Source organism: Geotrypetes seraphini, chromosome 14, assembly GCF_902459505.1.
Source record: "Geotrypetes seraphini chromosome 14, aGeoSer1.1, whole genome shotgun sequence".
Taxonomy (NCBI): Eukaryota; Metazoa; Chordata; class Amphibia; order Gymnophiona; family Dermophiidae; genus Geotrypetes; species Geotrypetes seraphini.
The window spans coordinates 28,269,867-28,292,753 of NC_047097.1; the positions used below are offsets into that span (position 1 = coordinate 28,269,867).

The window sequence follows — 22,887 nt, forward strand, 5'->3', positions numbered from 1 at the left end:
AATGCCTTTTAGCGAGGGGAAGGATAGTTTTAATTTCTGGGAGGATCTGGTGGTATTAGCGTTTGAGGAATTCCAAGAAAGAGGGATAAAGGGAGGGAGGATACCATATAGGATTTTGAAAGTTAAACAGGCGCATTTATAGTGGACCCTGGCGATTATCGGAAGCCAGTGGAGCTTGGCCAGGAGCGGGGAGACATGGTCAAATTTACTTTTAGCGAAGATGAGCTTGGCTGCGGCATTCTGAATCCGTTGGAGTCTGTGGAGGTTTTTCTTAGTTAGGCTTAAGTAGATAGAGTTACCCACTTAATTTTCATTTGGAGGATTTTAGTCCACTATAGTGTTTGAGTTTTATAGAATTCAAGCAGCTCAGTTGAAAGTGTCCAAGAGCCAGCTTTTTTAAGACACCTTTGAACTTCCTAAGTGATTTTTCTTCCCTAATATAAATTGGAAGTGAGTTCCAAGTTTGAGGTGCCGTAGCAGAGAAGATCGTGTCCCTCCTCGTGTAAATGAATCTTGGTGAGGGGACTGAGAGTAGAGAATGACACGGGTACTGTTTACCACAGTAAACTGTGGTCACTGCAGTAAATCTGCAAGATTGGAGACATTTGCAACTGGTTTACTGCAGGAATGGGGACAAGACCTTTCATTGCCCCGTGGGAGCAGTGAAAAGTCTTGCTCCTGTGGTAATAAAAATTGCGCCCGTGCTAAACTTGGCATCTCCTCCCCAGCTCCTCTTGCGCCTATTTTACCTTCAGGACCCAGCCATGCCACGATGAAGACAGAAGAAACCCAAAACCAAAGCCCAAGACCGATGTGATATGAAGAATTAAATTACCAGAAAATAAAGGTAGAAAAAAAAAATTATTTTATATTTTGTGATTAGAATATTTCAGATGGAATATGTATCCTGCTAGAGCTGGTATTAGACATAACTGGGGACTGCAAAGCCCAGGCTGTGCTTCTTTAGCTTCCAGCTAGCTTAGGGCTCGCTCTCTCTGACTAGGGGGCAGTTGCCCTAGTTGCTTTCCCCTAACACTATTCCTGCCATGTTATTGATATATAAATCAGGAAGTTACATTAATGATTCCTCAAAGTTTACAATAAACAATTTTGATAAATAACTTCAGAGAGAGGCAAAACTGAAAATAAGACAAATACGAACAAATATTTAGTGGTAATGCTGTCTAATATTTTATTAATGAAATGCAAAGGATTTACAACTTGTGAGTCAGGCTTTGAAGTGGCATAGGTATAAAGTTTGGGAAACTATCAATCAACTGTTAAGCTGTTTAAAAGAAGAATAAGCTGGGGAATGATCAGCTCATTTAGTCATTCAAAATGGTGAGTGAAAATAGTATCAGAACTCATTAACTGCACCCGGATAGGCATTGCATCTCTGAAAGAAGACATACATGTTACAGAGACAAATTAATACGCAGATTAATAAGTAAATTTACTAGAAATCAAATGACTTTGGGCTAGATTCACTAAGCCTTCTGATCCTGTACCGACGATCGCAAAACCAGTTATACTGGTTTTGTAATCGTTCCCCAACTCGATTCACTAAACTGTTTGCCCAATCACTCTCCTCTCCGATCTGATCCACCTATGCAAATGAGTGAAACCCCATGCAACATAGCCAAGCGATTGATTCACTAACAATTGCTTGGTTATTTTGAATTGGGTTTTACTATCCTAAAACCCGACTACTGCAGACCTATATGTAGGGGAAACTCAACATGTCCTTAAATTGAGACTCATGGAACATCGCTCGTGGCTCAGACAAAGGGACATTGCAGTACCCCTAGTATCACACTGTCTTGATGTTGATCACATTTTTGAAGCATTGACTTTTGTGGTCTTGGAAACTATTATCCTTTCCAAAAGAGGTGGTGACTTAAACGCAGTTCTTTTAAGAAAAGAGAAATGCTGGATATACACCCTGACTATAATGAATACCAATTCCAAGAGAGTGAAATTACTTTGAAGTACGCTCAGAGAAGTGAAACTCTGAAGAGAGAGACAACCCCCTCTTGGGACAAGAGTTTACCATCCAGTCATTGCATATTTGATAAATCACTCTCTGAGAAACGGTAAACGCTGGCTTATATCTATTTTTCAAAATTTTAAGTTCAAAAAACGTTTCTTTTCTTGTTTTGCACCTATGTTTGAAACATGTGTCACTGGAGCATTGTTACAATCTCACTTATCTTATGAGGAAAAAGTCCAGTAGGGTCCCAATGTGGCCCCGTTTCGTTATCTGCTTCAGGAGACCCAGCTGTAAAGTTGAAAAGTTTCTCACTCAAAAGATAGAACTGAAATGCTGTTTAAGATGTCCGTGAAACCATGAGCCATTGAGAGATTTTTCAAGCGAATCAGTTTACCGCAGAATACCGCGCATTAAACCACCTGCCGTGCTAGTCGCTAATGCCTGCTTTGAGCAGGCGTTAGTTTTTTAGCTTGCCGCGGGGGTTAGCGCGTGATGAAAAGTCCGACGCACTAACCCCGCTAGCGTGGCTTGATAAAAGAAGCCCTTAATTTGAATCCGATGAACAGCTGTAGACCCATTCACGCTAATGGTTTTCTGACGCTATTACATCATCACGCACATCATCAGGCCACTTTCTTATTTAAACCCTGCAGTGTTGTTGGTTTTGTTGTACTGTAAAGCCGGTTGCAGCAGGAGAGCGTTTAAATTACAAACAATGAAGGTAAATGCTATTTTGTGACCTTTTCTCCTTTGCTATGGTATTTTAGTGTAGCTTTGCAGCGTCCATTTTTTTGCACTGTAAGAATGGTTGCGGTGGGAGCACGCTTAAAGCAATATAGAGAAATGCTATTTGCGAACTTTTTTTCTCAAACATTTTCTTAGCTTATTTCAGCGGGGCTCTTGCAATATTTAATGCTAGTTCACATATGGCTGCCGGGTTCTGTGTTTGCACCATGTATTTACTGGTAGAAGTCTTTATGGGTCTAGTTTTTAATTTATATTTTTTTTTGTATGGGGTGGACTTTAGTTCACATTTACTGCTCATGTCTAAAGTAGTTCATGTTTTATAAACGTGTTTTTATAGCAAATGTTTAGATAAATAGTCTTGTTGCCATTTAAATGGAAGGCATTCTCTTTTTTTGTAATATTTCTGTGTTTATTATTTATTCCTTATAGTTCAGCATCAATTCTGTTGTCCCCAGAGGAAGGCTTTTCTGTAGCTGAAACGCTCCTTTTAAAGTGGAGCGTCGGGTGTTATTTTGAGACACTCACCAACCATGGAAGTGACATACAGCCAACTAGATAAGTGCTGCTGTTTCTTCTGACACACTTTTAAACCTTAAAGACACAGAGTTCATATAAGAGTGGGATGTGGGTTTGAGGTAAATGATTATATGGTGACCAAATATATACAGGATAAGGACCTGAAATAACATATATGTTATAATAATAATAATAATAACTTTATTTTTGTATACCGCAATACCACAAAACAGTTCAGAGAGGCTTACAGGAGAAGAGACTGTACATTTACAGCGAAGATGCAGAGTCAGATTAACCAGGGTAAAGTAACCAGTAACAGTAACAATTAAAATTAAAAAGTAAGATAGGTAGTTAGAAATTCCCTTAAGCCTCTATATGATACCTCAACCCCTTAGTGCATTTATTATTTGGAAAAGTTGTTTTTCAAATTGGGGTGTCTGGTCCGTATCAATGGCTTGAGCAGGATGTTATTTATATTGTATTAATTTATATATAAGTTGATACACTTTTATGTGTGTTAAAAAATTTGCAAAATAACAATTATTTCTGATCCGAAAATTCCCCCTTTTTTCTTTGAATTATAAGTCTATTGTGGGTTGGACTAATTTGAAAGTGATCCGTGTTTTGCATTTGGTAACACAGTTACCGACAGGTCTGCCTGTTTTTTGTTCATTTTTTTTAATGACACTGATATTTTGTGTGTATTACACATGCAAAATATCTTGTCAATTAAAAAAAAAAAGAAAAAAGCCCCCCACCACACAAATGTACCCCCCCCGAAGAAAAATGCAGGAGGGATGCCGACTCCCTACTGCCATCGGCGCTCCCCCCAAAATACGGCAGAAGGGATGCTGACTCCCTCCTGCCATCGGGCCCAGCTCCTCTGGAAAAAAACACAACAAAACTTCTCCGACACTGCCCACCCCCTCCTTGCCTGCGCGAGTATGGCAGGAGGGATGCTAACTCCCTTCTGCCATCGCAACCCCCCCACTGCCATCAGCCGGGCCTGGCCCAGCACACCCCTTTCACCATACCTTTAAAAAGTTTGGAGCACGAGGAGTGCTCAGTCCCTCCTACTCCAGGCCTCCTCCAACGGCAAATGTGGGCCTTAGGCTCTGCCCTGATGCATCATGTGATACACGGGGAGGGGCCTTAGGCCCTGATTGGCTCAGGTGCCTCAGGCTCCTCCCTTGGGACTTCCAATCAGGGACTTCCTGAGGGACTGAGCCTCCTACTCCCAACTTACAGGTACCGGGGGTGGGTCGGTTTGGGGGGATTCCAATGGCAGGAGGGTGTTGGCAACCCTCCTGCCAAATTTGTTTGATGTCGCTGTGGGGGGAGGGTTTTAGCAGGGGGGGGGTTCCAGCTGCAGGAGGAAGTTTGCATCACTATTGTCAGGGCTGTGCCCCGACTCAATCGCTCACTGAATGATTGAGTTGAGGAGTTTGCATGCAAACTTAATAGTGAATCAGTCGCTGTTGGAAAATCAGCCAACAGCGATTGAGTCGCTATTGTTAGTGAATTTAGGCCTTTATTTACAAAGAAAACGCATGAGACATGGTGCGACACCTTTGGGAGGGGGAGGAATTATCAGTGTGAGCCGCTGTGTTATTCTACTGTTAATCTGGGTTATTAGTAACTAGTTCTCATTACATAAAATGGAACCTGTGCAAAAATAGCACGAGTTAGTATTAAAATAAGCAGTCTTAACAGTAGCCCACACTGATAACTTCCTCCTTTCATTTTTGGGTAACCACAACTGATATTGTGATGTCACAGCTCATCAGTGATGTCATACTTGTCTCACTTTCATTACATATAGCAGTGATTTCTAGAGACATTTCTTTTTTCTTTAATTAAAGGGGGAAGTTACCAACATGAGCTATTGTTAAGAGATGTTATTTTATTTATTAAATTTTCTCTACCGTTCTCCTAAGGGAGCTCAGAACAGTGTACATGAAGTTATTCAGGTACTCAAGCATTTTTCCCTGTCTGTCCCAACAGGCTTACAGTCTGCCTAATGTACCTGGGGTAACGGGGGGATTAAATGACTTGCCAGGGTCACAAGGATCAGTATGGGTTTGAACCCACAACCACTTTTATTTTACCATTCTTACCCTGCAGACTGTACGTGTTGATAACACTTCAGAGCCCTGAAGAAATGATCGGCAGATCGTGAAACGGTGGCCACCGTCGGCTTTACGGACTCAGAGAGAAAGTAACAGTCACGTTAATGCAAAGATAAGTGCTGCTTGTTTTTTATGTTATCTTTTCCAGCATAACCCAGGGGTTGTTTCACCAGTGATAGAAAGATGAAAGGGATCTAAAAAACAACTTAAGCTCCCTTTCATAGCTCCAAAGCAACGTTTGCTTTGCAGCATCTGAGGCGTTTTCTCCTATTTAGCTATAATTGTTTGAAGTTAAGCGCTCACCAGGGGCATATTGAGCATATTTAAACTGAAATCTCATTATTTCATTCGCTTTAACCTTTATGCCACACTCTCCCTGTTAACCCCAGTTATTAGGAACTAGGTCTCTGTATAAAACGGGACCTGTGCTACAACAGCATGAGTTAGTGCCGTGGTAAAATGACATGTATTAGCAGCCCGCATTGATAACTACATTACATAGGCAGAATGTAAGCTGGTCGTGAAACGGTTCAGACTTGTCTTGACTGTGGAATTTTCATGATATCGGCTGGCAGAGATTCCATACTACACCATGAAATAACGTAGGACAAAAGCCTCCATATCTTTGAGCTAAAACACTTTGTCTGATATCTATTAGAATAATGTGTAGCACAAGGGGATCACAAGTAGATCGGCGGCCGTTATAATGCCACTTTACAGAGCGATGGTCAGACCACACTTGGAATACTGTGTCCAACACTGGTCTCCATACCTAAAAAAGGATATAACCCTGCTGGAAAGGGTGCAGAGGTGAGCCACGAAGCTAGTAAAAGGTAGGGAAAATTTGAGCTACAAAGAACGCCTCGGAAAACTGGGATTGTTCACCCTCGAAAAGAGGAGAATGCGAGGGGATATGATAGAGACTTTTAAAATACTAAAAGGATTTGACATAATAGAGCAAGAAACATCGTTATTTCCTTTGTCAAATGTGACACTGACAAGAGGTCATGGACTGAAACTGAGGGGCAGCAGGCTCAGGACAAATGTCAGGAAGTTCTGTTTCGCACAGCGAGTGGTGGACGTTTGGGATGCTCTCCCGGAGGAGGTTGTGACGGAGACTACCATTCTGGGTTTCAAGCGCAAGTTGGATGCACACCTCATTGCAAAACACATTGAGGGATACGGGTAATCAGGTTCTCCATCTGGGAGCACCTGACTTGGCCTCTGCGTGTGCGGGTCGCCGGACTAGATGGACCTAGGGTCTGATCCGGTGAAGGCGTTCTTATGTTATGTTATGTTAATATGATAAATTGTTAGCAATACATAAGAGTAATTCTATATGGAGCATCTCCTTACAAGAGCCCTGATGCCATATGGTGAGAGCTTATTCTACATTAGCATCTGGACACCTGGATTCTTTACCAGAACATTAACATAATTCGGCATCAGTGCACCTAAAATCAATGGCCCGGATTCTCTATAGAGTGCCAATATTGGCGGCCACTTTTGTGACAGTGCCCTGTAATTGCATCTCGATGAAAGATAGGCACCAGAAATGTAGGCCTGGGTTTTCCGGGTCTACATTTCCAGCACCTATCTTTGTTGTGACTTGTGCCTACGTAAGCACTTTACGGCGCCTACCGTCACTTCTACCATTAGCCACGCCCATAGTGGCGTTAAGTGCCGTAAAGCACCTCCGTAGACATGATTCTGGCGACTTTTATTTAAGCATCGGTAGGCGCCTTAATGTTACCCTTCTTTTGCCATTTTAAATGGCGTTTCTCAATTAGACGCCGGTAGGGCGCCTAAGTTTCGGCGCTGTTTCTAGAATATTCCCGTATGCGCCAAAGCTGCCTGTTGCACCTGTGGGTTCCTAAATAGGACAACTTAAAGCATTTTGTAAGTTTTGAGTGTAATTTCTCAACCATGTACTGCTCACGTGGACCCCCCCCTTGAATTTATGCACTGTACCACTTACGTGTGCCATTAACAGAACACACTTACACACATAAGTATACATTGCCATAAATATGCTGGTATTGCAAGTGGCGCATGAATGCAGGCACCCAATTCTAGATCTGACCTTAACATGCTGCCCTGATGGCATTTGTAGGAAGCTCACATATTGGTTCAGTAGAAGCCATCGGTCGGTCCATCTATCTTTAGTTTCTACTGGTTAAAAATCAACGCAAGCTAATTTTGTTGATTTCCTGACTATTTGCAAAATATAATAAGCAGGCTCCACTTCAGAATTTTGAATAGGTATGTGCAACACACAGATTAGATTAGAATATTTTGCCCCATTCCTCAGCAACCTTATTTTTCAGATGATCATATTTTACTCATCATTACGAGCTGTCGGTGGTGCCAGAGAGCGAGGGTCAACAGGAGGCATATAGTGAAACAGATATAGCTAAAGGGTTGGCTTGAGGTTTGCGCTGACTGCTTTCAGTATACGCTAGGGCTGGCATAGATGGGAAACTTGGCTTCAGCTCTATATTATGAGTAGCTGCTTTCAGTACATGTATACACCGGTGCTGGCACAGATGGAAAGTTGGCTTCCAGTCTGCATTGAGTGTTTTCAGTATACGCTGGTGCTGGTTCTGATGGAAAGTTGGCTTCAGATCTGTATTGATCATGTAGAGAATACGCTGGGGGGGCCACAACAATGAAGTTTGTTTCTGGTTTGAATTCATTTTGCAGGATGATGGCTGATTGCTATAGGAAAGAGAACATGGTCAGGTTTATTGTTAATATGAGTAATGTCTCTATCATTGTGTATTTTTTTCTTCTTCTCTTTTTCACCATAATTTATGCCACTTCCATTTTCTTCATCATCAGCATGATTTCCACCTTATAGATGTCCATTGTACCCATCAACATTTCACCGCTGTTTATTATTTATTTATGTAGCAGAACTTGATGACATGCATCAAAAGCAAAGTTTGAAGTGTTATATGTATCAATAAAGTATCATAAAATCCCTTCACCCCAAGTACTCCCACCCATCCAACCCTCCTTACACACTCAACTCCCAGATATTAAATTAAAAAGAGCCATAGGTGTCAGAATGGGGGGGGGCTCCCTTCCTTCAAAAAATTGGTGGGATCATTGTCCAGAGTAGGGGCGGTCCTACCTTCATTTGCAGCCCAACAGACATCACTGGCGGCAGCCAATCCCAAACACTGCTGGCACTGATATCTTCTCACTATTGCAGCCTGCTCTCTCAGACATAACTTCCATTTAATCAGAGCAGGCCCACAGTAGAGAAGAGACCCTGGGGTTGTGGGTTCAAACCCCGCGCTGCTCCTTGTGACACTGGGCAAGTCACTTAATCCTCCATAGCCTCAGGTACGTTAGATAGAGTGTGAGCCCACCGGGACAGAGAGGGAAAAATGCTTGAGTACCTGATTGTAAAAACCGCTTAGATAACCTTGATAGGCGGTATATAAAATCCTAATAAACTTGAAACTTGAAACTTGAGACGCCAGTGCCAGAGGCAGGGTAGCATGTGTGATTGACTGCCTCTGGCGACATCCTTTGGGTAGATCAAGGGGTGGGGTAGAGAAGAGCCAGAGCAGAGAGTGTGCAAGGAGAGGGAGAGATGGACGGGGGTGGCAGGAAGGAGGGAGAAATGTTACACTCGAGGGAAGGGAGCAAGGAGAGAGAAAGTGTGCAGAAGGCAGAAAGTGTTGGACTCGTGAAGAGAGAGGGAGAGATGTTGGATGAGGAGGTTAGAAAGGAGGGAGGAATAAATGTCACACTCGGGAGAAGAGGGAGAGACTGAACAGTTAGACTCATGGAGGGAAAGGGAGAGGGAGAGATGGACGGGGGTGGCAGGAAGGAGGGAGAAATGTCACACTCGAGGAAAGGGAGCAAGGAGAAAGAAAGTGTGCAGAAGGCAGAAAGTGTTGGACTCGTGAAGAGAGAGGGAGAAATGTCACACTCAGGAGAAAAGGAAGAGGGCAGAGACTGAACAGTTAGACACATGGAGGAAGAGGGAGAGGGACAGATGTTGGTTGGGGGAGGGAATGAGGACTGAAGGAGAGGAAGCATATAGGAGATAGAGGGAAAGAAATGTTGGACTGATGGAGAGAAATAACTGTATTGAATTAGGAGGGAGGCCAGAAAGGAGGAAGGGTGGGAGAAATGTTATATTGGGAGGGAGGAGAGATGACTCAAGGAAGGAAGAGATGTCAGATTCTGGAGAAGGGTGATGTTAGGAAGTAGACAGAGATGTCAGACCACTGGAAGGAGAAGGAGAGAGATGCCAGACCAGGGAAAGGAGAGGAAGGGAATGAGAAAGATATTGGACCATGGGAAGGGAGGAGGGAGAAAGATTCAAGACCATAGGAGGGGGGAAGGGGGAAGACAGAGATGTCAGACCACCTTCACAATTCATCACCCTCCCCCCCCAAACCTGGCCGATCCCTACCCATACATTTAGGAACCTTCAAGCTGTTGACCCTGATACACTTTCTACCATTGTCTCATCCAGTGGCGTAGTAAGGAGGGGTAGGGGGAGTGGGAGGGGATGGTCCACCCCAAGTGTAGTCTTGGTAAGGGTGCCGACACCTGTCCTTCTCTCCAACCCCCCTTCCCGACCACCCCTGCCGTTTGTGTGTGCCCCTTCCCTTCCCATGTACATTTTTAATTTTCCTTGCGCGAGCAGCATTACAAACTTGTTGCCCACGTCGGTGTTGCCTCTCTGATCTCACTTCCTGGCCCTGTGCCTAGGAAGTGATGTCAGAGGGATAGCCGACACAACCTGGGCAGCAAGTTTGTGATGTTGCTTGTGCCTGGAAAATTTAAAAGGTACATGGGAAGGGGGGGGGGGGGGAGGGAGCCACTCGCCTTCGCTAGGCCACTGGTCTCATCCCTCCTTTCAACTACTATGTCACACAAGTCTTTCAATGAAGCTGTCTTCTCCCCTCCCACTTCACATCCAGGAAGACCCCCAACATCCATTGCTTGTGCTCCTGTGCCTGAACAAATGAACATCTTTGGCTTACCCTCGCCATCTCTTTGCCACACTCAAAGTACCCCCATCTCCTATCCCTTCAGACAATGGCAGAGTTCTTCTATGACAAGAGAATTTATATCTTCTGTTTATATTTTGCACTGTTCAAGAAGAAATGCATTTGTTTTTATTTCTCTGGTGTTGTACTGCATGTAGAGTCTGCCTTCTTAGGGTTTCATTTGTGTATATACTGGTACTTTTAGTTGGTGGTTCTGTATTTGCATAGGGGTTATCTGTGTTCTGCATGTGTGACCAAGGCCAGGTGTTCTGGTAAGAATGAATGTTGAGAAGCATATAGTGTGCTTTGTGTAGTTACTTTTGTGGTTAATCATTATATAATGTTAATAAGATTACATTTGTGTATATATATGAAAAATGAATGGAAAAAATGGCATTACAATTAGTACTATTATTAGGGGGGGCGGGGTCTGGGCCAGAGCTTTTGCCCCCCCCCCATCCCAAAGAAAAAAGCATTCTGCTTCCTATGCAAAGAGCTGCACTGGATCTGCTAACCTAATTCCCTAACAGCATATGGACGACATGCTGTAACTGAGGTGCAGTTTCTTAAAACTTTAACGCCGTCGCTAAACTGTTTTCCGATGGTTTAGCCTGCACGCATTTTAGCGGTGGTTTATCAAAACAGATTTATCTCTGTCTTTAGTGACATTTCGAGCAGTCTCCGACACTGCCATGCAATGGGCTCTTCAACACTGAAATGAGCACTCTGGTGGATTCTTAAAATCGCCGAGGCATTTTCTAAGAGCAGCGTCGGCTCTTGGCGACAAAAAACAGCGACTGGTCTGGGAGTGCTGGATCAGTGTGAAAAGTACATTTTTGTGGCATGTGTTTTGACTGTGGCTAATGAAAAAAAAGTATATATTTTTTAGGAAAGTAGTAAAAGTACGCTTTTTGAGCGCATGTATGATACCCTTATGTGTTTCTGGCTGTGGGTCACGATAAAATTTTACATTAATAAGAAATTACAAGATTTACCTGAGTTATAATAGTTTTTGGGAGAGAAAGGCATACTTTATGCATGCTTGTTAAAAGCCGACATTGCTTCTCCCCTCCCCTCCCTTCTTTTCGTCCAGTAGCTCTTCCATGATTAACAATATTTCCACACTGGGCTTGCAATACGAACTGCTCGCAGTGGGATTCTATTGGGTTTTGTGACACCACAGCTTTTACGACCAAATGCTACAGCCATGTGTGTCGCGCGCATATGACATAAGCATATTTTATGCTCAAAAAGGCATGTGCTGATTGCATTGCGTTGCTTTCCCGGGACATGAAGGACAGATAGCGTCGTTCTTCTCAAGTTTGATACATTGTAAACCACTTAGGTCAGTAAAATGCAGGAGCGGTATATCAAATCTTAAATAAACATAAACATGAGCACATTCACATCTCTTTCCTTGTATATTCTGTGCATGTGCCAATCACTATCAACAGCAACTTGATGCATGTAAATTTAGCAAATCTTCGCTGCTGTCCGCTGACCTCATTTGTATGCATGATTTTTTGAAAATGACTCACTTTTTTGAATTCGCTATCAAAACTGTGTTAGCAGAACATCACTTTTTAACACGGTTTTTTGAGAATCCTGTGATTGGTGTAGAATGGGTAAGAATGAATCCATTTTTCACCCTTTCTAAAAGTACAAAAACCAGGTCACATTCAATGAAATTACATGAGAATACTTTTAAACAAATAGGAGGAAATATTTTTTTTACTCGTTAATTTCTGGAACTCGTTGCCCGAGGAGGTAGTTGCAGCGGTTAGCATGGCTAGGTTTAAGAAAGGTTTAGACAAGTTCCTGGAGGAAAAGTCTATAGTCTACTATTGAGAGAGACATAGGGGAAGCCACTGCTTGCCCTGGATCAGTAGCATGGAATGTTGCTACTGTTTGGGTTTCTGTCAGGTACTGTGACCTGGATTGGCCACATTACATTACATTGATGTCTTCTATCCCGCCAATACCTTTCAGTTCTAGGCGGTTTACAACAAGAAATTAGCCTGGGCATTCCCAGGGATATTACAAGGTTGATAGTTATAGTATTCATTGGAAACAAGAGACTGATCTAGATGGACCAGTGGTCTGACCCAGTATGGCTGTTCTTATGTCATGATAGGCACTGACAACTTAAGTTTGTGTAATGTATAGGAGCTGCCATCATGGTAAAGAGGTGTGGCCTATTTGGAGTTTTGATGTTACTTGTGATATCACCAAAAGGGGTGAGGTTTAGGGAGAAGTTATGATGCCACTTTTAGTGATATCATTGAACAGAGGAGATTGAGAGGGGACATGATCGAAACATTCAAGATATTGAAGGGAATACACTTAGTAGATAAGGACAGGTTGTTCACCCTCTCCAAGGTAGGGAGAATGAGAGGGCACTCTCTAAAATTGAAAGGAGATAGATTCCGTACGAACTTAAGGAAGTATTTCTTCACCCAGAGAGTGGTAGAAAACTGGAACGCTCTTCTGGAGTCTGTATAGGGGAAAACACCCTCCAGGGATTCAAGACAAAGTTAGACAAGTTCCTGCTGAACCGGAACGTACTCAGGTAGGGCTAGTCTCTGGTCTAGGGCACTGGTTTAGAGGGCCACCGTGTGAGCGGACTGCTGGGCAAGATGGACCACTGGTCTGACCCAGCAGCGGCAGTTCTTATGTTCTTTGGCAGAGAGTAGGTGTGGCATGGGCCAGAGAGGGTAGAGCAAAGTGGATCCTCAATTTTCATTGGCTGAAAACTCAGAAGTTGGCTTGGCACCTGTCTAAATCAATTATGTAATTTAGTTTTGACAAAAAAAGGGTGAATCCTACTAAATTTGTAATTTGTCAAATCAGCTGCTGTTAAGGAATTAAAACAGAATATTAAATATTCATCCCAAATGGTAAATAGATTGAGAAAATGAAATAAGACACCTAAGCAGATGGTTTATCTGTATGAAGAAACAGGTTTGTTGCATTAGGGCTGCAGTCTATATTTAAATCAGAGATAACTAGTTTTCAGTAATTACCATGTTAGAGTCGGAAATGCTCCATAAGGCTATACACCCATACAAGGCAGTGGATATCGAGATGCAGAACTCCAGGAGCATCAGAACCAGGAGAACACCTTCAATTCCATAGATAGTATTCTGTAGAGACAACAAGGAGGAAAAATGTTTGCTTAATTTCTATATTTTTTATTTTTATTTATTGGGATTTATTTTCTTTATGAAGAGATTCATCCAAGGCAGTGTACAATATGGATAAACTGACATAAACAAGGGAAAAAATAGGTTCTTATTTCAATAATCTTCTTTCTGGAATAATGGTACAGGAATCTGGGTGATAGGTAATATTCCCTTACTCACGAATTGTGTTGCAGAAAGATGAAATTTACATTTTTCATCTCCCTTTCCAATGTGTTGTCCTGTCTCCTTCAGTTTGTGCCAAAGCAGTTATCACCATTATAATACAAGAAATAAGAAGGAGGAGTTGTGTAGTGAGTTTTGGAGGGTAAGGGCGTTATGGTGATATGTGTACCTGGGACCTTGTATGTGAAATTCACTGCACTGCCCCATATGTCTGTGTGACCAATCTGCTATGAATTTTGGCTCTTCCTACAGCCCAATGGGTGGTTTTTGGGCGTTTTCCATTTGGGCTGCTTTTTTTTTTTTTTTTTTCAAAAGTGGTCAAAAAAGATAGATGCACAGAAGGCAAACAACATCTTGAAATGGTCATTATGGTCATTAAAAAAACAAAACAAAACATGTTTCTGCTTCAAAAAATGTCATTTTCTGTACCATAATTTTGGACTTTTTCACAAAATATCTAAACTTGGATTTGGACGTTGTGTCAAAAATGCCCCTCCACATCTTTTTCATATAAAAACTTTTCTCAGTCACAGGGTACCTAAAATTGTTTCCCATCTGAGTTTCAGGGCCTATTCTAAGCTTAACTAAATATAATCATTATTTGAAAGAAAACATACCTCCAAGGACTCTTTAAGGCTCATGCATTGACCATAATGACGGTCGTGGTAAGAGATCTCACATTTGACGTCATTGAATGTATATCTCAGATCAACACAAAGAAGACAGATTCCAAGGAATGCAACCAACGAGCTCATATTATTCATTATCCTGCTGCCCTTCACCTGCCACACAAGGAATAAAAGAACAGAGTGTTAGTTTTCTATAGTTTATTTAAATTATTTATATTTCGATATACTGTTGACCCATCATGGCTTTTCAAGCCTGGGACCACATATTCTGCATATCCTACAATTCTATGCAAATTACAAATTATTCAGGTACTCAAGCATTTTTCCCTGGGGTGGGTTCCCACTCTATCTAATGTGCCTGGGGCACTGGGGGATTAAGTGACTTGCCCAGGGTCACCCCAATAACCCCAGGGTGCTGGGGCTATAGCTCCAACTACCACACTTATTGCTGTACAGTATATGTTTTCAGAAAAGAGATGTTTTTCATCTACCTTTCTATATCTTTTGTTGTTGTTGTTGTTATTATCCCATCTCTTCAACTTCCTTTTTTTTTAAAATTCTTTATTCATTTTTACAATTTACAATAAGTGCTTAAGAAAATGACATGTGAATTTGGGCATGTCACTTGATTTTCTATCGTAATCAACTTAAATTAATAAAATTTAACCCCCTCCCTCACATCCCTATCATAAAATATGTTCTTTCCTATTAATCTCAACATTTAATAAAAGACCACAAAACCTCCCTCCCACCCCCTAATTTATAATTATACTATTAAGGGAAAAATGTTATCTATTCATTACAATATTTTGTTAATAGTTCCCAAACCTCTTGAAATTTATTAAAATGTCCTTTCTGTGTGGCTAATGTTCTTTCCATTTTATATATATGACACAAAAAATTCCACCAAAAACTATAGTTCAGTCTACTCCAATTTTTCCAATTAAATGTAATCTGTTGTATGGCAACTCCTGTCATAATTATTATTTTTTGAAGATATTTGACTCTTTGCCCTCATTGACATGCCAAATAATATAGTATCATAGGTCAATGCCACCAAGTTTTCTAATAAACTATTAATTTGGCCCCATATTGATTTCCAAAATGAATGGACAATAGAATAATAAATGATCTAAAGTCCCTGCTTCGAGATGACAATGCCAACATCTATTAGACTTAGAGCTATCTAATTTTTGTAAATGAACAGGGGTCCAGAATGCTCTATGTAACAGAAAAAAACAAGTTTGTCTCATAGAAGTAGATACTGTACATCTCATCCTCCAAGACCAAATTTGTGGCCATTGAGACGCAGTAATTTGATGCTAATTATTATTATTATTAAGCTTTTTTATTATTTTATTTATTACCATTACCACAGAAGGCAGAAAGCAGAGGTGGCCAATAGGTAGGGTTACCAGATTTTACTTTAGTGAAATCTGGACCCCTAGACCCACCTCCCAGGCCCACCTAGTTCTACTCATCCCCGCCCTGTTATACCCTAACCCTGCCCCCAATCCCACCCTAGCTCCGCCCCAGTCCCGCCCACCACTGCCTGCTCTCGTCAGGCAGGGGGACATCTGATGCGATTTTGAGGAAGCTTTTCAAAATCTGGACAAAGTGCCGGGATTTGAAAAGCCTTCCGGACCCCCAGGGAAATCTGGATGTCTTGTAACCCTACCAATAGGATAAGGATGACGCTGGATGCAGAATTGATCATTTTGATCTTTCGCTTCAAAGCTTACCAGCAGCTTGGTTCAAATAAAAAAAACAGATCGAAAGAAGATATGGATTTATAGTCACTTACCAAATACATCTTTGCTTTATTATGTGCTGCAACAGATAGAGATCCTGAAATGATGAACTGATAAAGAACAAGAACATAAATGCAATTAACCAAAATAATGTATTTGTTTCTATTTTTAAAATTTATATACCGTCTATCAACATTGCTATGGTTTGCAGAGTAAGTTTCTCCAGTGAGAAACTAGTAAATGTATTTTTTTTTTCTAGGGTGAACTTTGCTTTAATAAAAATAATTTAATATCTATCAGTGAATTCATACAGATTATTTTTACAGTAGCTTCAGAGAGTCCATAAAGCTCATTTAATTCTCAGAAAGAATAACAAGACACCCAGTTCTGTGAATGAGTTTAGGTCAGGGGTGTCCAACCTTTTGGCTTCCCTGGGCCGCATTGGCCGAAAAAAATGTTTCTGGGGCGATACAAACGCGCAAACGCTGCAGCAAGACAGAGGAGGGAGCCGGCAAGACGGTAAACACCCGGGGGCAGCAGAGGAAAACACTGCATCGCCCTCGACCGTGCCGCACATAATACTTCATGGGACCGCATTTGGCCCTTGAGCCGCAGGTTGGACACCCCAGATTTAGGTCAATCCAGGTGCTTGCAGTTTTCCTTTAAAATGGAAGAAACAGAATTGCCAATCTTTACCTATAATATATTAAAACATGTCTATACTGCTTATATAGACAAATGTCAGTTCAAAGCACTTATAGTATTACTTTCACAACTACCAAGACAAAATCATACAAAATATCCACATTCTCAAATATTTAAACATAAAACCTCTAAAAATTCACCACCACCAAATACAGATCTCAATAAAAACATTCATCCAAATGCAGTGCCTTCAAATTTCTTTTAAACTGATATCATATCCCATTCTTAACCCTTTTGGTAAGGCATTCCATCAAGTGGATGACATCACACAGAACAGCCTTTTTTTTTTTTTTTTTTTTTAAATCTTTATTCCTTTTTATTTCTTTCAACAAGTGTACAATATTATTACAATTAATTCACATAACTCACTTGACATTCTTAAACAATATTATTATACATGTTTTAATACCCCCCATCCACCTCCCATCCCTTCCCATATCAACAAAATATTTCGTCCAAACTTATACATACTTATACATCTCTCTTTCATAATACAATTAATCTTACATTAAATCTGTCCCTCCCCCCACCCTTTCTTCCTCAAACTCTTTATTCATTTTATTATACAAAGTAATGCACAACAATATATATCTCATCATAGTACATATATCCCCTTATATTTCATAACAACATATTTCCAATAAATTTATCCTATTTCCTTTTCTATTCATACCTATATACCATGTTTCTTATATCCATTAATCAGTTGAAATATACCGCTAGCTAACTAAATTATCTTATCCCCCCCACCCCACCCCATTTTTATAAATTATCCTCTAAGGAAAAAGAATAAATCTTAATCATTATAATAATCAATTAATGGCCTCCTTGACCTAGTTCGTTAATTTTTTATTTCTCTAACAGGGAATTTCCAAATAAAATCTTGACTAGAACAGTGTTCTATTTGGCACATATAAATAATATGATTCAGAATGTTCAAAGGTCAAATGTAGAATCTTAAAACTTTACCACGCTTGCAACTGGGAACCAGTACAGTTTCTTCTGTAATGTACTGTTTGGATTTATTATAGTAGCATTGTAATTGACGGCAGATAAAGACCTGAACGGTCTTAAGTTCAAGGTTGGATTACATTACAAGAGGTTGGGTCAGTTACCCAGGAAATTACAATGGACAGTTTGACCTGGACATTCAATAGAGTTGACCTGGACGCTCAATAGAGTACGGTTATTAATGCAGTTAGGTTATAGTTACAAATACATACTTACAAGCTGAAGTAAATCATCTTTGTCTCATCATTATGTCCCAGGAGTTGCATTAGACAGTTTAGGAATAGGCTTTTACAAATACCCTTTCAGTTACTTCAGGGCCGGCTCCCTGTCATGGTACAGAAATGCTTTTAAAAGTTTTCTGAACCAGAGATAGAGATCACAAGATCGTAGTGTAAGTAGTAGTTGGTTCCAGCATTTTGCTAATTAATATTAGAAATATAGAAACATGATGGCAGATAAAAGCCAAATGGCCTATCCAGTCTGCCCATCTGCAGTAACTATTATCTCTTCCTTTCTCTATGAGATCCCATGTGCCTATCCCAGACTTTCTTGAAATCAGACACAGTCTCTGTCTCCACCATCTCTACCGGGAGACTGTTCCACGCATCTACCACCCTTTCTGTAAAAAAGTATTTCCTTAGATATCTCTCCCTATGCACCCTAGCATCCTTCTAGCTTTCACCGTCACCTTTTCAACCTGTTTGGCCACCTTAAGGTCATCACATACAATCGCACCCAAGTTCCACTCTTCTGTCATGCACATAAGTTCTTCGCCCCCTAAACTGTACCGTTTCCTCTGGTTTTTGCAGCCCAAATACATGACCTTGCATTTCTTAGCATTAAATTTTAGTTGTCAAATTTCAGACCATTCTTCAAGCTTCACCAGGTCTTTCTTCATGTTATTCCATCCTGGGTGTCTACTCTACCATCCTGGGTGTCTACTCTATTACAGATTTTGGTATCATCCGCAAAGAGGCAAATCTTATCTGACAGCCCTGCAGCAATATCATTTATAAAAATGTTAAAAAGAATAGGCTCAAGAATAGAACCTTGAGGCACACCACTAGTAACATCCCTTTCCTCAGAGCAATATCCATTGATCACTACCCTCTGTCACCTTCCACTCAACCAGTTCTTGACCCAGCCCATCACTTTGGGACCAATCCCGAGGGCACTCAGTTTATTTATTAGATGTCTGTGTGGAACACTGTCAAAGGCTTTGCTAAAATCTAAATACACCACATCTAGTGCACTCCCTCTATCCAATTCTCTGGTCACCCAGTCAAAGAAATTGATCAGATTTGTCTGACAAGACCTACCTCTAGTGAATCCATGTTGCCTCCGGTCCTGTAATCCACAGGATTCCAGGAACTACACCATTCTCTGTTTTAAAAGCGTGTCTATTAATTTGCTTACCACAGAAGTCAGACTCGCTGGCCTATAATTCCCTGCTTCTTCCCTATTTCCACTTTTGGTGAGAGGGACCATATCCAGATGCAGCAGTGGTGGTGGCCGATGGGAAGAGGCAGCGCTGTGAATAGGTGGCTTCTGGTCTGCCCCACCAGAGCTTCCCTGTGCCTTGTCATCAGTGACATCATCAGTGACGAGGCAGAGGGAAGATCCTGGCAGGGCAGGGCAAGAGCAGCTTGTTCCGATTACTGCCTCTTTTCGACGGCCACTGCTGCTGCTGCTGCTGCTTTAGGATACCTGGAGGTATCAAGACTCACTAAATCTGTGAGTTAGATATTTTTAGAAAACAAATCAATTTCAATCATCAGTGAATCGATTCAAATTGTTGAATTGGGCAGCACTACTATTTACCAACATCAATTGCTTTGAGAATAGCTCCCCTCATCAAGGAGCTTCTACAGCAGAAAATGCTTTTTTGATGTTTCTGTGAATTCAGTTTGAAATCTGAGTACAATATTTAAGAAGTATTCCATATACTTACAAAGACACCGCCCCAATAAGGTAGTCCGATAGCCAGAACAGTGCTGAAAAGTGTAGGAATGGCAGAGCGCAGAACAATTGCCAAGATCATCTGGATCAAACCTATCAGGATTTGAGTGACCTATTAATAAGAAAGTGCATTAAGAAATCTCTTTAATTTTTTAAAATTTGTTTGTTATAATGGGTGATTTTTATAATTGGATACCTGCATTTACACTCTCCTTGCAAATGTAAATGCAGAGAGTAATAGAACTTACACTTGTAAATGCACACTTGCATTTAGCAATAGGTTACAATAGCTTAGCACTTTGTTAATGACATACGTAAATGCAAGGGGTATATAGATAAAAAAAAAAAAAATTAAGCATCACCATATTGAGATAGACCGCAGGTCCATCAAGCCCAATATCCCATTTCCAACAGTGACCAACCCTGGTACTAAGTACCTGGCAGAAACCCAAAGAGTAGCAACATTCCAGAGTTGAGATTGTGATGTCATAATGCCTCATTCCACCAATGCCTAAGAGCCAACTTCTACAATGATGTCACAAGGGCTTGATTGTCCTAGACTTAGCTCACATAAGAGCTGCTATACTGGGACAGACCGAAGGTCCATCAAGCTCAGTAATCCTGTTTTCAACAGTGGCCAACCAGGTCACAAGTACCTGATAGAAACCAAGAGAGTAGCAGCATTCCAGAGCTGAGATTGTGATGTCATAATGCCTCATTCCACCAATGCCTAAGAGCCAACTTCATCAGTGATGTTACAATGTCTTGATTGTCCTAGACTTAGCTCGCATAAGAACTGCTATACTGGGACTGACCGAAGGTCAGTATCCTGTTTCCAGCAGTGGCCAACCAGGTCACAAGTACCTGGCAAGATCCCAAAGAATAAAACAGAATTTATGGATGGGCAGAGTGTGAATGGCACAGGGACAAATTCAGTAAATGGCACCCAAAGTTAGTTACTGTTAAGATCCATGCTAAGTGCCAATCAGTATTGTATAGTAACTAATCTCCCTTTTTACTAAGCCATGAAAGAGGTTTCAACCACGACCTGAGACACTAAATGCTCCGACACTCATAGAATTCCTATGAGCATCAGAGCATTTAGTGCCCCAGGCTGTGGTTTGATATTTTTATTTGTAAAGAACTACAGAATAACATTTGTTTCTTTTGTTGAAGTAATTCTTTTGCCAATTTTTATCTAGTTACATTTGATGCTTCCAGATAAAAGTAAAAAGTGGAAGGGAGATGTAAATGACAATTCCTCAGTAAAACAAATGAAACAGCAAAACTGAGATCAAGATTTTGCTATTGCAAACCTCGTCATGCAAACAATGGATCGGATCATTTCAACTCAAATTTTGCAGTTCAGTGAATATTGCCTATAAGAACAGTGGAGTTGCCTGTGTTTCAACTGATTAGATGAGTTGGTCACTTTAGAGCAGAGATGCCACCATCAGTCCAACAGGACATGAACCCACAGGTACAATGCAGCAAGGAAAACAGTGGAAACGGACAATGAGCAATCCATAGAAGCCAGCGGGATAAAATCAAGCCTTGTTTATTTCAATCCAAAATGTACAACGACATGGACCCAACACAGTACTGCGTTTCGGCAAACACAATCGCAACTTCTCAAATTGGATTGTTTTATTATCTTCGAGGGCGTTTGTGTTCCTTTGTGGAGCCCAATACACAGTGACCCCTGATGCAGGCGATTGTGGTCGCCGAAACACAGTACTGTGTCGGGTCTATATCGTACTTCCTGCATTGAAATAAACAAGGCTTGATTGATACTGTTGAGGGGGTCAGTTGTGTGGTCTCCCCATGGACATTCATTCACAGCATTCCTCTAGTTGCTCTGATTGCCTCATAGGATATAAATAAGGAAGAGTAAACTCACCCCCAGAGCCTTCGGTTCCCCTTTGAAGAATTTTTGCAGAGCCTCTGAAACTTGGCCTAAGATGCTTTGAGGAACATTGATCTCTGCCTGCATGACATGTTGGTCATTTGGTAAGATAACTGGATTGAATAGTATCACCCCATTGTCTTCAGCTACTTCAGGATTCATTCCCCACAATCTACAAGACACACAAATGCAATAAAACGACACGGTATGTATTTCCATCACATAAAAGATGAAAATATGATTTTACTTGTTTATTTAATCATATTTAGCCTGTCATACCTGGGTTAGCCCAATCATCATAAATGAAAAAAACCCCCCACAGATAAAAATATACAATCATGAATAAAAACACCCCAGAAACTATAAGATCCAATTCAATATCCAGTAACACATATATTACCTACTTGGGGGGGGGGGGTAACTGACATTTACAAAGACTAGGGGACACTCAATGAAATTACATGGAAATACCTATAAAACAAATAGGAGGAAATATTTTTTCACTCAATGAATAGTTAAGCTTTGGAACTTGGTGCCAGTTAGCATAATTGGGTTTAATTTCCATAGACGTGTACAACAATGTAGGCAAAATTTATTGTGACAAACAAAAAAAAAAAAATAAAACCTTTTTACCAAACAGGGGACCCAACACGGTCCGTGTTTCGGACAACCTTCATCAGGGGTCCATGGTAGAAAAGTTAAAAAACAAATGTCACAAAAAAAATTGCAATGGACAAAGTTCAGTAGAAAAAAACAGACTGTATTTTCCGCTGAGCGTCACAAATAATCGTGAAAACTCACTAAAAATTTTTATTTTAGTGAGTTTTCACGATTATTTGTGACTCTCAGCGGAAAATACAGTCCGTTTTTTTCTACTGAACTTTGTCCATTGCAATTTTTTTTGTGACATTTGTTTTTTAACTTTTCTACCATGGACCCCTGATGAAGGTTGTGCGAAACACGGACCGTGTTGGGTCCCCTGTTTGGTAAAAAGGTTTTATTTTTATTTTTTTGTTTGTCACAATAAATTTTGCCTACGTTGTTGTACACATCTGCAGTTTTGTTTGTTTGTTCCTGGTCGGTTTTCTCACTGCAGATAGAGTTGGACCTCCCCCTTTTTTTGGTTGTTGCTCTTGTTTAATTTCCATATTCATATCCCGC

At 40.9% G+C, this 22,887-nt stretch overlaps 1 protein-coding gene across 7 annotated transcripts in view; it reads left to right on the top strand.

Annotated features, from left to right (window-relative positions):
* The first annotated feature begins 204 nt into the window (after nucleotides 1-204).
* Nucleotides 205-22,887, top strand: part of LOC117348528 (stomatin-like protein 1) — a 109,252-nt gene continuing 86,569 nt past the window's right edge. The window contains exons 1-3 of one of the 7 annotated variants that reach the window (XM_033920758.1): nucleotides 205-847; nucleotides 3,167-3,553; nucleotides 5,378-5,494. The gene's annotated coding sequence lies outside the window, so the exon portion shown is untranslated. Of the gene's footprint in view, nucleotides 848-924; nucleotides 3,554-4,610; nucleotides 5,495-22,887 lie in introns of those variants that run through there. The other 6 variants (XM_033920759.1, XM_033920764.1, XM_033920765.1 and 3 more) reach the window with 6 other exon arrangements.